The sequence below is a fragment of the Colobus angolensis genome, unplaced genomic scaffold (assembly GCF_000951035.1).
Source record: "Colobus angolensis palliatus isolate OR3802 unplaced genomic scaffold, Cang.pa_1.0 Scaffold82, whole genome shotgun sequence".
Taxonomy (NCBI): Eukaryota; Metazoa; Chordata; class Mammalia; order Primates; family Cercopithecidae; genus Colobus; species Colobus angolensis.
This window is the reverse complement of record NW_012122043.1, coordinates 4,265,336-4,276,888: the sequence shown is the minus strand read 5'-3', so window position 1 is coordinate 4,276,888 and position 11,553 is coordinate 4,265,336. Positions and strand designations below refer to the sequence as shown.

At 44.4% G+C, this 11,553-nt stretch overlaps 1 protein-coding gene across 1 annotated transcript in view; it reads left to right on the top strand.

The window, feature by feature from the left end:
* Nucleotides 1-10,808: 10,808 nt before the first annotated feature.
* The window catches only part of RAMP1 (receptor (G protein-coupled) activity modifying protein 1), a 52,370-nt gene continuing 51,625 nt past the window's right edge, over nucleotides 10,809-11,553 (top strand). Inside the window, exon 1 of the mRNA XM_011929595.1 lies at nucleotides 10,809-11,157. The gene's annotated coding sequence lies outside the window, so the exon portion shown is untranslated. The remainder of the gene's footprint in view (nucleotides 11,158-11,553) is intronic.

The window sequence follows — 11,553 nt, the reverse complement described above, 5'->3', positions numbered from 1 at the left end:
CTTCCCTTTGTGGGTAACCCGACCTTTCTCTCTGGCTGCCCTTAACATTTTTTCCTTCATTTCAACTTTGGTGAATCTGACAATTATGTGTCTTGGAGTTGCTCTTCTCAAGGAGTATCTTTGTGGTGTTCTCTGTATTTCCTGAACTTGAATGTTGGCCTGCCTCACTAGGTTGGGGAAGTTCTGGATAATACCCGAAGAGTGTCTTCCAACTTGGTTCCGTTCTCCCCATCACTTTCAGGTCCACCAATCAGATGTAGGTTTGATCTTTTCACATAGTCCCATATTTCTTGGAGGCTTTGTTCATTTCTTTTTACTCTTTTTTTCTCTAAACTTCTCTTCTCGCTTCATTTCATTCATTTGATCTTCAGTCACTGATACCCCTTCTTCCACTTGATCATATCAGCTACTGAAGCCTGTGCATGTGTCACGTAGTTCTTGTGCTATGGTTTTCAGCTCCATCAGATCATTTAAAGACTTCTCTACACTGTTTATTCTAGTTAGCCATTCATCTAATCTTTTTTCAAGGTTTTTAGCTTCTTTGCGATGGGTTCAAACATCCTCCTTTAGCTCAGAGAATTTTGTTATTACCGATTGTCTGAAGCCTTCTCTCACCTCATCAAAGTCATTCTCTGTCCAGGTTTCTTCTGTTGCTGGTGAGGAGCTGTGTTCCTTTGGAGGAGAAGAGGCACTCTGATTTTTAGAATTTTCAGCTTTTCTGCTCTGGTTTCTCCCCATCTTTGTGGTTTTATCTACCTTTGGTCTTTGAAGATGGTGACATACAGATGGGGTTTTGGTGTGGATGTCCTTTCTGTTTGTTAGTTTTCCTCCTAACAGTCAGGTCCCTCAGCTACAGGTCTGTTGGAGTTTGCTGGAGGTCCACTCCAGGCCCTGTTTGCCTAGGTATCACCAGCGGAGGCTGCAGAACAGCAAATATTGCAGAACGGTAAATATTGTTGCCTGATCCTGTCTCTGGAAGCTTCGTCTCAGGAGGCACTCGGCCATGAGGTGTCAGTCAGCCCCTACTGAGAGGTGTCTCCCAGTTAGGCTACCTGGGGGTCAGGGACCCACTTGAGGCAGTCTGTCCATTTTCAGATCTCAAACTCCATGCTGGGAGAACCACTACTCTCTTCAAAGCTGTCAGACAGGGACGTTTAAGTCTGCAGAAGTTTCTGCTGCCTTTTGTTCAGCTATGCCCTGCCCCCAGAGGTGGAGTCTACAGAGGCAGGTAGGCCTCCTTGAGCTGCGTTGGGCTCCACCCAGTTCGAGCTTCCTGGTTGCTTTGTTTACCTACTCAAGCCTCAGCAATGGCGGATGTCCCTCCCCCAGCCTTGCTGCCACCTGGCAGTTTGATCTCAGACTGCTGTGCTAGCAGTGAGCGAGGCTCCATGGGTGTGGGACCCTCCAAGCCAGGCACGGGATATAATCTCCTGGTGTGCCATTTGCTAAAGCCTTTGGAAAAGCGCAGTATTAGGGTCAGAGTGTCCCAATTTTCCAGGTACCGTCTGTCATGGCTTCCCTTTGCTAGAAAAGGGAATTCCCAACCCCTTGCACTTCCTGGGTGAGGTGATGCCCCGCCCTGCTCCGTGGGCTGCACCCACTGTCTTACAAGCCCCAGTGAGATGAACCCAGTACCTCAGTTGGAAATGCAGAAATCACCTGTCTTCTGCATTACTCATACTGGAAGCTGCAGACTGGAGGTGTTCCTATTCAGCCATCTTGGAACCTCTGTCTGGCATTTTCCAAGTATAAAGTAACCTACCAGTGTTGACCTGGGATATACATGAATGGTAAGGTGATACATCAAAATACTGGATTTCAAATGTTTCCTCTTTTATGGGATTTATAAAAGAATTGAATATATTTGAGAATAAAGTTTTATTTCATATATTAATTTGTCTCCAGTTATTATCAGATCCACTCCAAATGTCCACCAGGAATTGGGTTCCAGAAGGTAAAAATAACAATAATTTAAAAGGACTATATTTAATGAAACATGAAAATCATTGGCTTTAGCCATATATATAACAAATTAGTAAAATCCTAATTTTACTAATTAAATTTTACTAAAATTGTGGAGATTTTTCCTGTATGTTAATTATATGGTTATTTATATTAAAAGGCTACATTCAGAGTTAGCATTGAATAAAGTAGCAACATGGAATAGGTGTTACTTTCAACACACTCCTAGAAATAAGCATATCTCTAATCGTTTGTTTCTCAGAGGAATGATGAAGTGGAATTCCATTCTAGAATACATAGAGACACAATGACTGCCTTTGATTTGGGGAAAATATAGAGTCACTTGAAATTCTAATTTTCAGCGCCAGGCGCGATGGCTCACACCTGTAATCCCAGCACTTTGGGGAGGCTGAGGCGGGCAGATCACGAGGTCAGGAATTTGAGACCAACCTGGCCAACATGGTGAAACCTCCTCTCTACTAAAAATACAAAATTTAGCCGGGCATGGTGGCATGCACCTGTAATCCCAGCTATTTCGGAGGCTGAGGTGGGAGAATCACTTGAACCCGGGAGGAGGAGATTGCAGTGAGCTGAGATCATGCCACTGAACTCCATCTTGGGCAACATCTCAGCATGGTGGGATGGGGAGGAAAGTAATTCTAACTGTCAGGTCTTTTGAAGTAAAGTCCTATCCAAAAGCTAAAGGTAAAATCAGGGAGCTTTTGTAAATTAAAGGGCTTTCAGCTGTGACCAGTAAATTGACAGCTGTTATGAAGATTCCCTAGTTAAATTTAGAAAGTAGAGTTATTTTTCATGAATCTTTTGGAAACTCAAGTGAAAAATCTCTGTTTATCTTATTCTGTAAAATCTCTAACTTGATATTAGATAATTGGATAAAATTATTGTAGAATTTTAAAAGACTGGTCAAATTGTCCAAGTTTTCATATATTTTCACTAGCAAAAATTTAGATAATTTAACATGCATTAGTGCTCAAAACCATTTTTCTTTCACACTGTTGTATTAGATACCAAAGAGCACTTAGCTATATCAACTAGAATATATAGATAATTAATATGTTTGGAGATAACCAGAGATTTGAAAAGTTGTAAATACCATAAGATAATCAGCAAAAACAGTGGAACTAAAAATTCCCAGTTGGCTCTGCCTGATGCCAGTCTATACTGGTCAAAGGAGAGATAATATGTGTGACTCAGAAGCTCAATATAACAGGTAATTTCTCTCTTAAAAAAGAGATCTCAACCAGTAATATCTATATATGGGCTTAAGTACTGCTTTTTCAGTATTGACCATTGTTACTTATTGTCAAATACATATGTGGCATGTAGTAGGAACATGTAACATGTGGGCAGAACAATGACCTAAAATGTCCCGTTGTCATCTGGATCCTGTGATGTGTTGTACATGACAAAGGGAAGTAAGGCTACAGATGCAAGTAAGATTATTAATTAGCCGACTTTAAGATTAGGACCTTGCCGGGCGCGGTGGCTCAAGCCTGTAATCCCAGCACTTTGGGAGGCCGAGACGGGTGGATCACGAGGTCAGGAGATCGAGACCAGCCTGTCTCTACTAAAAACTACAAAAAACTAGCTGGGCGAGGTGGCGGCGCCTGTAGTCCCAGCTACCCGGGAGGCTGAGGCAGGAGAATGGCGTGAACCCGGGAGGCGGAGCTTGCAGTGAGCTGAGATCCAGCCACAGCACTCCAGCCTGGGTGACAGAGCGAGACTCCATCTCAAAAAAAAAAAAGATTAGGACCTTATCCTGGATTATCTGGCTGGGCTCAATCTAATTACATGAGTCCTTAAAAGTGGTAGAGGAGGCAGAAGAGAGAACCAGAGAAATGGCACTGTGAGAACTCAACACACTCCTGCTGGTTTTGGAGACAGAACAAGGGACCGAGAGCCAGTGGACAGCCCCCAGAAGCTGGAAAAGGTGGGAAACGGGCTCCCTAGAGCCTCCAGAAGGAATGCAGCTTTGCTGAAACCCTGATTTTAGTCTAGTGAGATCTGTGTCAGACTTCTTTTTTTTGAGACCGAGTCTTGCTCTGTCACTCAGGCTTGAGTGCAGTGGCGCAATCTTGGCTCACTGCAACCTCCACCTCCCGGGTTCAAGTAATTCTCCTGCCTCAGCCTCCCAAGTAGCTGGGATTACAGGCGTTCGCCACCATACTCAGCTAATTGGGTTTTTTGTTGTTGTTTTTTTGTTTTGTTTTTTGTGAGATGGAGTCTCACTCTGATGCCCAGGTTGGAGTGCAGTGGCATGATCTTGGCTCATTGCAACCTCGGCCTCCCGGGTTCAAGCGATTCTCCTACCTCAGCCTCCTGAGTAGCTAGGATGTAATTACGGGCATGCACCACCACATCCATTTAATTTTTGTATTTTTAGTAGAGATGGGGTTTTGCCATGTTGGCCAGGCTGGTCTCAAACTCCTGAGGTGATCCACCTGCCTTGGCCTCCCAAAGTGCTAGTATACAGGCATGAGCCATTGTGCCCAGCCTTTTTTTTTATTTATTTTTTAGTAGAAACGGGGTTTCACCACATTGACTAGGCTGGTTTCAAACTCCTGACCTCAGGTGATCCACCTGCCTCAGACTCCCAAAGTGCTAGGATTACAGGCATGAGCCACTATGCCCAGCTTGGCTCATCTTTAATATCTGCTATTTAAGAATGCAGGCTCTGAAGGGCTTTCTTTAAAGCTTTACTGCACAGGCCTAGAGTGAAGCATTTACCATGGTGTTTGGCACAGTCAAGGTTTGCTGCTGCTGGTGGTAGTGCTGTCATCTAGCAGTGTGTCATGATGCATCTTTGTTAGTAACCTTACCCTGACTTCGTTATAATAATCTGTTGTTTTACTTCATTCTACTTAATTTATTTTTATTCCTCTTCTTTTGATGTCTGTAACCTGTCTCAGTATTTATTAGAATAAGGCAGGCCATAGGTCGGCTTGCTAGTCAGGGGACACTTGATTGCAAATGACAGAAACGTAAACTAGCAAAAGTACAAGAAAATGGAAATGAACTTACATAGTTGAATACTCCAGAAATGTATTCAGGTGAAGCTGGATATGCTTTCTTCTGGGGTGGCATCGGGCTCTTCACACATGAGGGCAAAGATGGCCACTAACAGGTTTATCTAGGTTTATCTAATTTATGTAATTCTTTGAGTTACTAATTCTAGAAAAAAATTTTGTAACTCCAGCAAAACCCCGGGGAGGACTCTGATTAGGCAAGCCTAGATGATGGGCCTGGGCTCCACAAACACCCATGAAGTGAAGGGTGGCCAGAGAACAGGAAACCTGATTCTCCAGAGAGAAGCAGAATAAGCAGGAGGCATTTTTCCCTCGTTTTATAATACAAAGGCTTTGTTATACAGACTTTAATTATGTTTGTATACATAAACATATGCAGATGTATACATACAAAATTTAGAAACACATTCACAGTAAGGTCACTAGCTTTGACTTTCTAAAATGCTGCCAACACTGTCAGATGCTTCAGATGTGAAGGATTCGTTTATGCCTCTCTCAAACACACGCATATTATCCTGAGTAATTAGGAATGGTTCCAGCGTTCACTAAGAATTACTGGGAAGTAGGGGCACAGGCAATGTTAAGAGTTGGGTATATGACGCTTATTTGACCTTTTTATTTAGCAATAGTTTTATTGCTAATATGTTAGGTATATATGATCTTTTCATTTAGTCTAAAATATAGTCTATATGAGTCTTAAGTAAGTCTATAATAGTTTTAGACTTACAGAAAAGTTGCAAAAAATACCATAGGAAATTAATGTCTGCCCTTCGTTGTGCTTCCCCTAATGTTAACAACTCCTGTAACCATAGTAAAATTATCAAAACTAGGAAGTTAACATTGGTGCAATACTATTAACCACAAATCTTACTCATTTTTACCAATTTTCTTCCTAATATTCTTTTTCTGTTTTAGGATCCAATCTAGTAGCCCACTTGCATTTAGTTGTTGTGTTTTCTTCATCCTCCGTCCTTCATCTGTGACAGTTCCTCAGTGTTTTCTTGAGTTTCATGGCTTTGGCATGGTAGTGAGTTGTTTTATCTTGACATTTGATGAGTATTGATTGATTATTTTGTATCTTCATTTGGATTTGTCTGATGTTTTCTCATGATTAGATTGAGCTATACATTTTTATGAGTACCACGGAAATAACGTCTCTTTCTCAGTACATCATACCTGGGGATAGTATCTTTTACAGGGGATGTTATCCTTGATCACTTTGTTAAGGTGACTTCTGCTGGGTTCCTGCACTATGAGGTTAATGGTTTTCCTTTGTAATTGAGGGAGCTCTTTGAGAGTATACAAATACGCTGCTCCTGAAACATTTGCTCACTGGTTCTAGTATTCATCAGATCTTGGCTGAAACAGTTATTCTTGTGGTGTTTGCTTAATGATGATTTTGTATCTCTCTCATCCCTTCTATATTTATTACTTGGAATTTTTCTGTAATGAGGAGCCACACCTTCTCTGTTTATTCAGTGTTTTATATCGGTATGCACTTGATGTTTATTTTGTTCTGTGCATTACAATACTATTCTTTTCTTACTTCATTGCTCACATTTTTCCAGCATTAGCCATTAGGAGCTTCTTCAGGTTGGGGTCTGTGTCCTTTTGAAAAAGCCATTCTTTTTTAAGTTCTTATTTTCTGGCATCACAGGATATTTTTGGCTCATCTTGTACATTCCCTGCCCCAGCACTGGACTCCACCACTTCAACAAGCTGTTTCCTTTTATTGGAGAATAGTATTTAGAAACGAAGACCTGGTCAGTAGGTTTGCTTGTTGCTGTTGGAGTGGGTCTTAGGCTCTCAGTAGATATAGCTGGGAAATATGTGTGTGTGTGTGTATCAATCCAAGCAAACAGACACATCTATATTTGTCCCTGTATTTATAGCTAGTCATCAGTGCCATATATATGTGTGTGCTCATACTGATACTTTGAATTTCTGTCCCTTATTTCTACTTTATACCAGTAGTGAGAAAACTGGCTCACGTTATTCACTATTTATTTATTTATTTGATCAATCCTACTATACACATAAAGTCATTACAGCATTGCTAAACCATGGCCCTGTGAGAAACAGATTTACTAACTGGAGTACATCATTTGTGTACAGTTCTTTTGTCTTTTGCTCTTTTGTCTAAATGTGCTTAGGTTATGTCTTTTATTCCTGATGCACTCAGGGCGGCTATGTTACACATTTGTCATGTCGTCTCCTAGAGGCTGGCGGTTCCTTCAGTCTGTATGTGTGACATTTCATGTCCCGGTTTTCTGTAGTAGCTCTGGATGGACTTTCTTGTTTGTCTCTGTGGTACTGGGGTATTGTTTAATTTTCATGTCTAGAGTGTTAAGAGTTCGTCTTTCTGGAGGTTGTTTCATATCATCCTGAGGCCTGTTCATCACCCTCCCTCTTGGCTCCGCGATTTTTCTCAGTCTGCCTTTGCTCACGCTCAGCATGTGGCTGGCTGAGGGTAGTGCAGGAGTATGAGTTGTGTACTGGGATTTAGTGGGATTTTTCTCCTTCTCACTCAGTTCCTTTGCAGTTGGAAAATTCTCCAAGTAATGCTGAGGACAGTTTTATATAGAATTTATTTTTCACTTCTTTTTTGTTAGTTTTGTTTCTTGGGGGAATAAAACTAAATAAAACTAAACTTTTGTTAGTTGAGTTTCTTGCAACTGCTGTTCTCAGCTACTTGCAAGTGTTTTGGTTTTAACAGTGAGACTCCCTGCAGGACTTGAAAAACTGATAGTTGACAAACCTGAGTTCCCTGAGATGCTGCTGTTTTTGTTAGTGTTTATCTAGCAATTGCACAATTTAAGCAACTCACAGAACTAAGTTGTTATAGATTATAAACATGTTATCTTCAGAACCACTGATTCATTATTGATAATGATTGACGTTCAGCCTTTAAATTGTAGGCCTGATAGTGAGGACACCAGTGGAGTCTTGCCCTTCATATCAGCAAGTTATTGAAAAACTATCTGTAGAATATCTGATGCTTTTTTCCTTCCAGTACTTAAAAATGTTCCATTGTTTTCTGATTGCATTATATCCCATGAGAATTCTTCTGTCACCCTTACCTGTGCTCCGTACATCAGCAGTCCCCAACCTTTTTTGGCACCAGGGACTGGTTTTGTGGAAGACAATTTTTCCATGGGGTGAAGGGGGATGGTTTAGGGATGAAACAGTTCCACCTCAGATCATCATTCTCATAAGGAGTGCAACCTAGATCCCTTGCATGAGCAGTTCACGATAGGGCTCACAGTCCTATGAGAATCTCATGCTGCTGCTGATCTAACAGTATGCAGACCTCAGCTTCGCTAGCTCACCTGCTGCTCACCTCCTGCTGTGAGGCCAGGTTCCTAACAGGCCATGATCTGGTACTCCTGTGGGGTTGGGGGACCCCTGCTCTACATAATGTCTTCTTTCTCTGGCTGCTTTTAAGGTTTTCTCTTTATTACTGGCTTTAGGCAATTTGATCGTGATGTGCTTTCACGTATTTTTCTTCATGATTATTGTGCTTGGAGTTTGGGGATGTTCTTGGCTCATGGGTTCATAGAAACTGTTCCACATGCTGGTTTTTCACATATTTCCCACCCACCTTCCTCCGGGGCTCCAGTTACACCTTGGAGTTCCCACTTGGAGTTGCCTCATGGCTCTCTGATGCTTGGTCCTTTGTTTTTAAGTTCTGGAATGTAATCGCTACATCATTTGGAAATCACTTGATCCTGTTAGTTCTTGCTTTTAAGTTTTGTTAGGCAGCCCCAGAATAGCCTTTGTCATTTTTACTGACTACAGAGAGGGCCTTACCCTTCTAATTATGCTCTGATGTTCTATGTATTTCAAGATTTTTCCACTATGGTTGGTGGGAACTGTAACTGTTCCTAGTCGGGTGTGAGCTCTTAGGCTGTTTTCCCTTGGGTAGCGTCCTTAGATGTGTGGGCTGAGACTCAAGTGGGACCCTCTGTGATCTCTCAAGTGCATTCTTTGCGCAGCTCTTTCCTCTCTGGTACTACGCCCTGCCAGCGTTCACTGCCTGGCTTCCCCAAACTCTCTTTGGGTTTCCTTTGTCTGTCTGTGGTCTGCAAACTCCAGGCCGTGAGCAGTTCTCGCACTCTATTTGTTACCCTGCTATCCGGGGTCCCTGCACTTCTTGTGGTCCACTGTGACAACTATTGTTTCATACATTTTGTCCAGTTTTTTAGTTTAAGATGGGAAGGTAAGCCCAGTCCCTGTAACTTCATCTTGGCTGGAAGCAGGAGTCTTATGTTAATAGTGAATTTTTAGCAGTGTTGACCAGGCTTTGATTGTTATCTTTAGCCCTACTGTGTATGCAATAAAGCATTTGGCCATTTTCTAATCTCTTCTGTTGTTTAACCTAATGTCCCTCTAGATTGAGGTACCCTGGGAGAGGAATGATTTTCCATGCTACCTATGACAAATTAGAAATACAGATACATTGGACTACAACTTTTGAAGAAGGGAAGCCCATAGTAGTTGCTAAGGAATCTCTTACTTAGACCCAAGGTACAGACAGGAAAATGATTAGGAGAGAACCTGCCTCTAGGTGTGTGCCTCACTTCAGCATTCTCCAGAGAACCGTGAATTTCTAAAGCATGTGAACTTGAGAAATAGGCTTTGTCTTCTTAGGAAAATGTATCCTTTAGGGAGTGTTGAGAAAACGGAGGTGACAGGGGCCTCTGGCCCTGCCTCCTTGCAGTCAAGCTTCAAAGAGAAAACGTTGGGAAGACAGACTCCTGCTGAGCCTGATGAAAGAGGAGTCCCAGTTGCCAACCAAAAACATGCAGCCAAAGTCCACAAGCTACAGTAGAAAGGGTGGCTCAAGCCAGAGAGTCCCTGGGTATGGAGGGCGAGTGATGGCTGCAGAAAGATGCAGGTTCTTCTCCCCCACTGTGACTGGCTATCGCCTAGTGCAGGATGCACGGTGGCCCTGTCCCAGGGCTGTGCTGGCATCCACCCTTCCCCACTAGCTGTGCTGCTCTCACATGGCATGGCCTCTGGCTGCCAGGCCTGTGCTTGGGCCTGCATTCCCTTGTGCACTTCTCTCCACCCAGCCCTCAGGACTGCCTGGGCTGCATTTTGTCCCGAGTCCTTTGTCTCCTTACTTGCACTGCAGCTGAGGCAAGTGTCCCTTGTTCCGTATGGCTCCTGTATTATGGCGCTCATGTTATGGAGAGTTTTAGAGGTCACCCCTAGATTCACCAATTGAAGGGCAGGGCTTGTTGATCTAACACTGTCTTGCACATAGGGACACAAGTGTCTGTTAAATGAAGAAAGTAGGGAGGCCAGGCCACCCAATGGGGTGTATCTCCTAGAGTTCAAGAGGGGCTAATCAAGTCAAGAGAATGTGTGCCCTCCCCCACCATCTCACCCAGACTCCTCACTCAGAACACTTGGGGCCCCCGCGCAGGTGGTAGGCATGCTGGCCCTGCGTGCCCTCCCAGCCTGTGTTAGAAGAACCGGTGGATGACCTCGCTGTCAGCTTTCTCCCCTTCTCTGAGCTTACTGCAGGTGGCAGCAGCCTCCCAGCCACAGACTGTTCCCTGTCCTAGGAGGAAAGGTTGGTCACTCAGCAATGCTGTGTGCTCGCAGCTTCCACCACAAGAGACAGCTGTGGCTGCAGCAGCAGGGTGGTGATTCTTCCCCCTCCAAGGGCAATGGTGCATTCCTTAGCGCAAGTATAAATTTACTGTTGCTAAGTTATTGGAACAGGATAATACAAGAAGGAACCATTGCAAGTGAAATCCAGCCACCAATAATGCCCTGAGAGGCCAGGCCTGTGCCTCCCAGAACCTGCTCCTCCCCAGGCTTCCCCAGCCCATCTCCAGAGCGCCCTCCTCTCACCACTTTACATAAACGAATGTACCCAAGATCTCCCATCAGTTCTCCATGCAGCTGCCAGAGTGCCTGCCCCCAAAGCAAACCACGTCTCTAAGGACTCTGGCCAGGCTCTCACAGCCTCCTGCCAGGCTCTCGCTATCCATCAACAGCAAGACCCCCAGGCCATCTCAATCCCCCTAAAGAACCCTGTTCCCTCCAGCCCCACGGCTTCTGTTCACCTGCCGTGCTGTCCCCTCCTCTGCCCACCCACTCATCCTGCAGATCTGGAGCAGCATTCCAGGGCCTGGTAAGTGTGCGCCATTTTGGGTTACTACGGGTCTCGCCAGGCGCGGCGGCGAGTTTTGCCCCCAACGCTCCCAGCGCCTGCACCTGGGCGGAGAGGTAGATACAGCTGGGAGATCTTAGCCTTTTGCAAGGCAAACACCAGGCAGGAATGCCGAGAACCTCGGAGGAGGAGGAGGGGAAGATCCCCAGGTGGAGACCAAGATGCTGCTCACGCTGAGTCGTCTAGGAGACCCTTCCTAGTTTAAAAAGTGTTCATTTGCCCGGAGAACATTTCAGGAGTCATCCCTCGGAGCCCAAGTGTGCCGCCCCCCGGGAAGGGCCTGGAGACGCCCCGCGGCCCCCTTGCAAGGTTTTCTCAGCCCTGGGCGCCCCCAGCCCTGGCACCCACCCGGGGAGC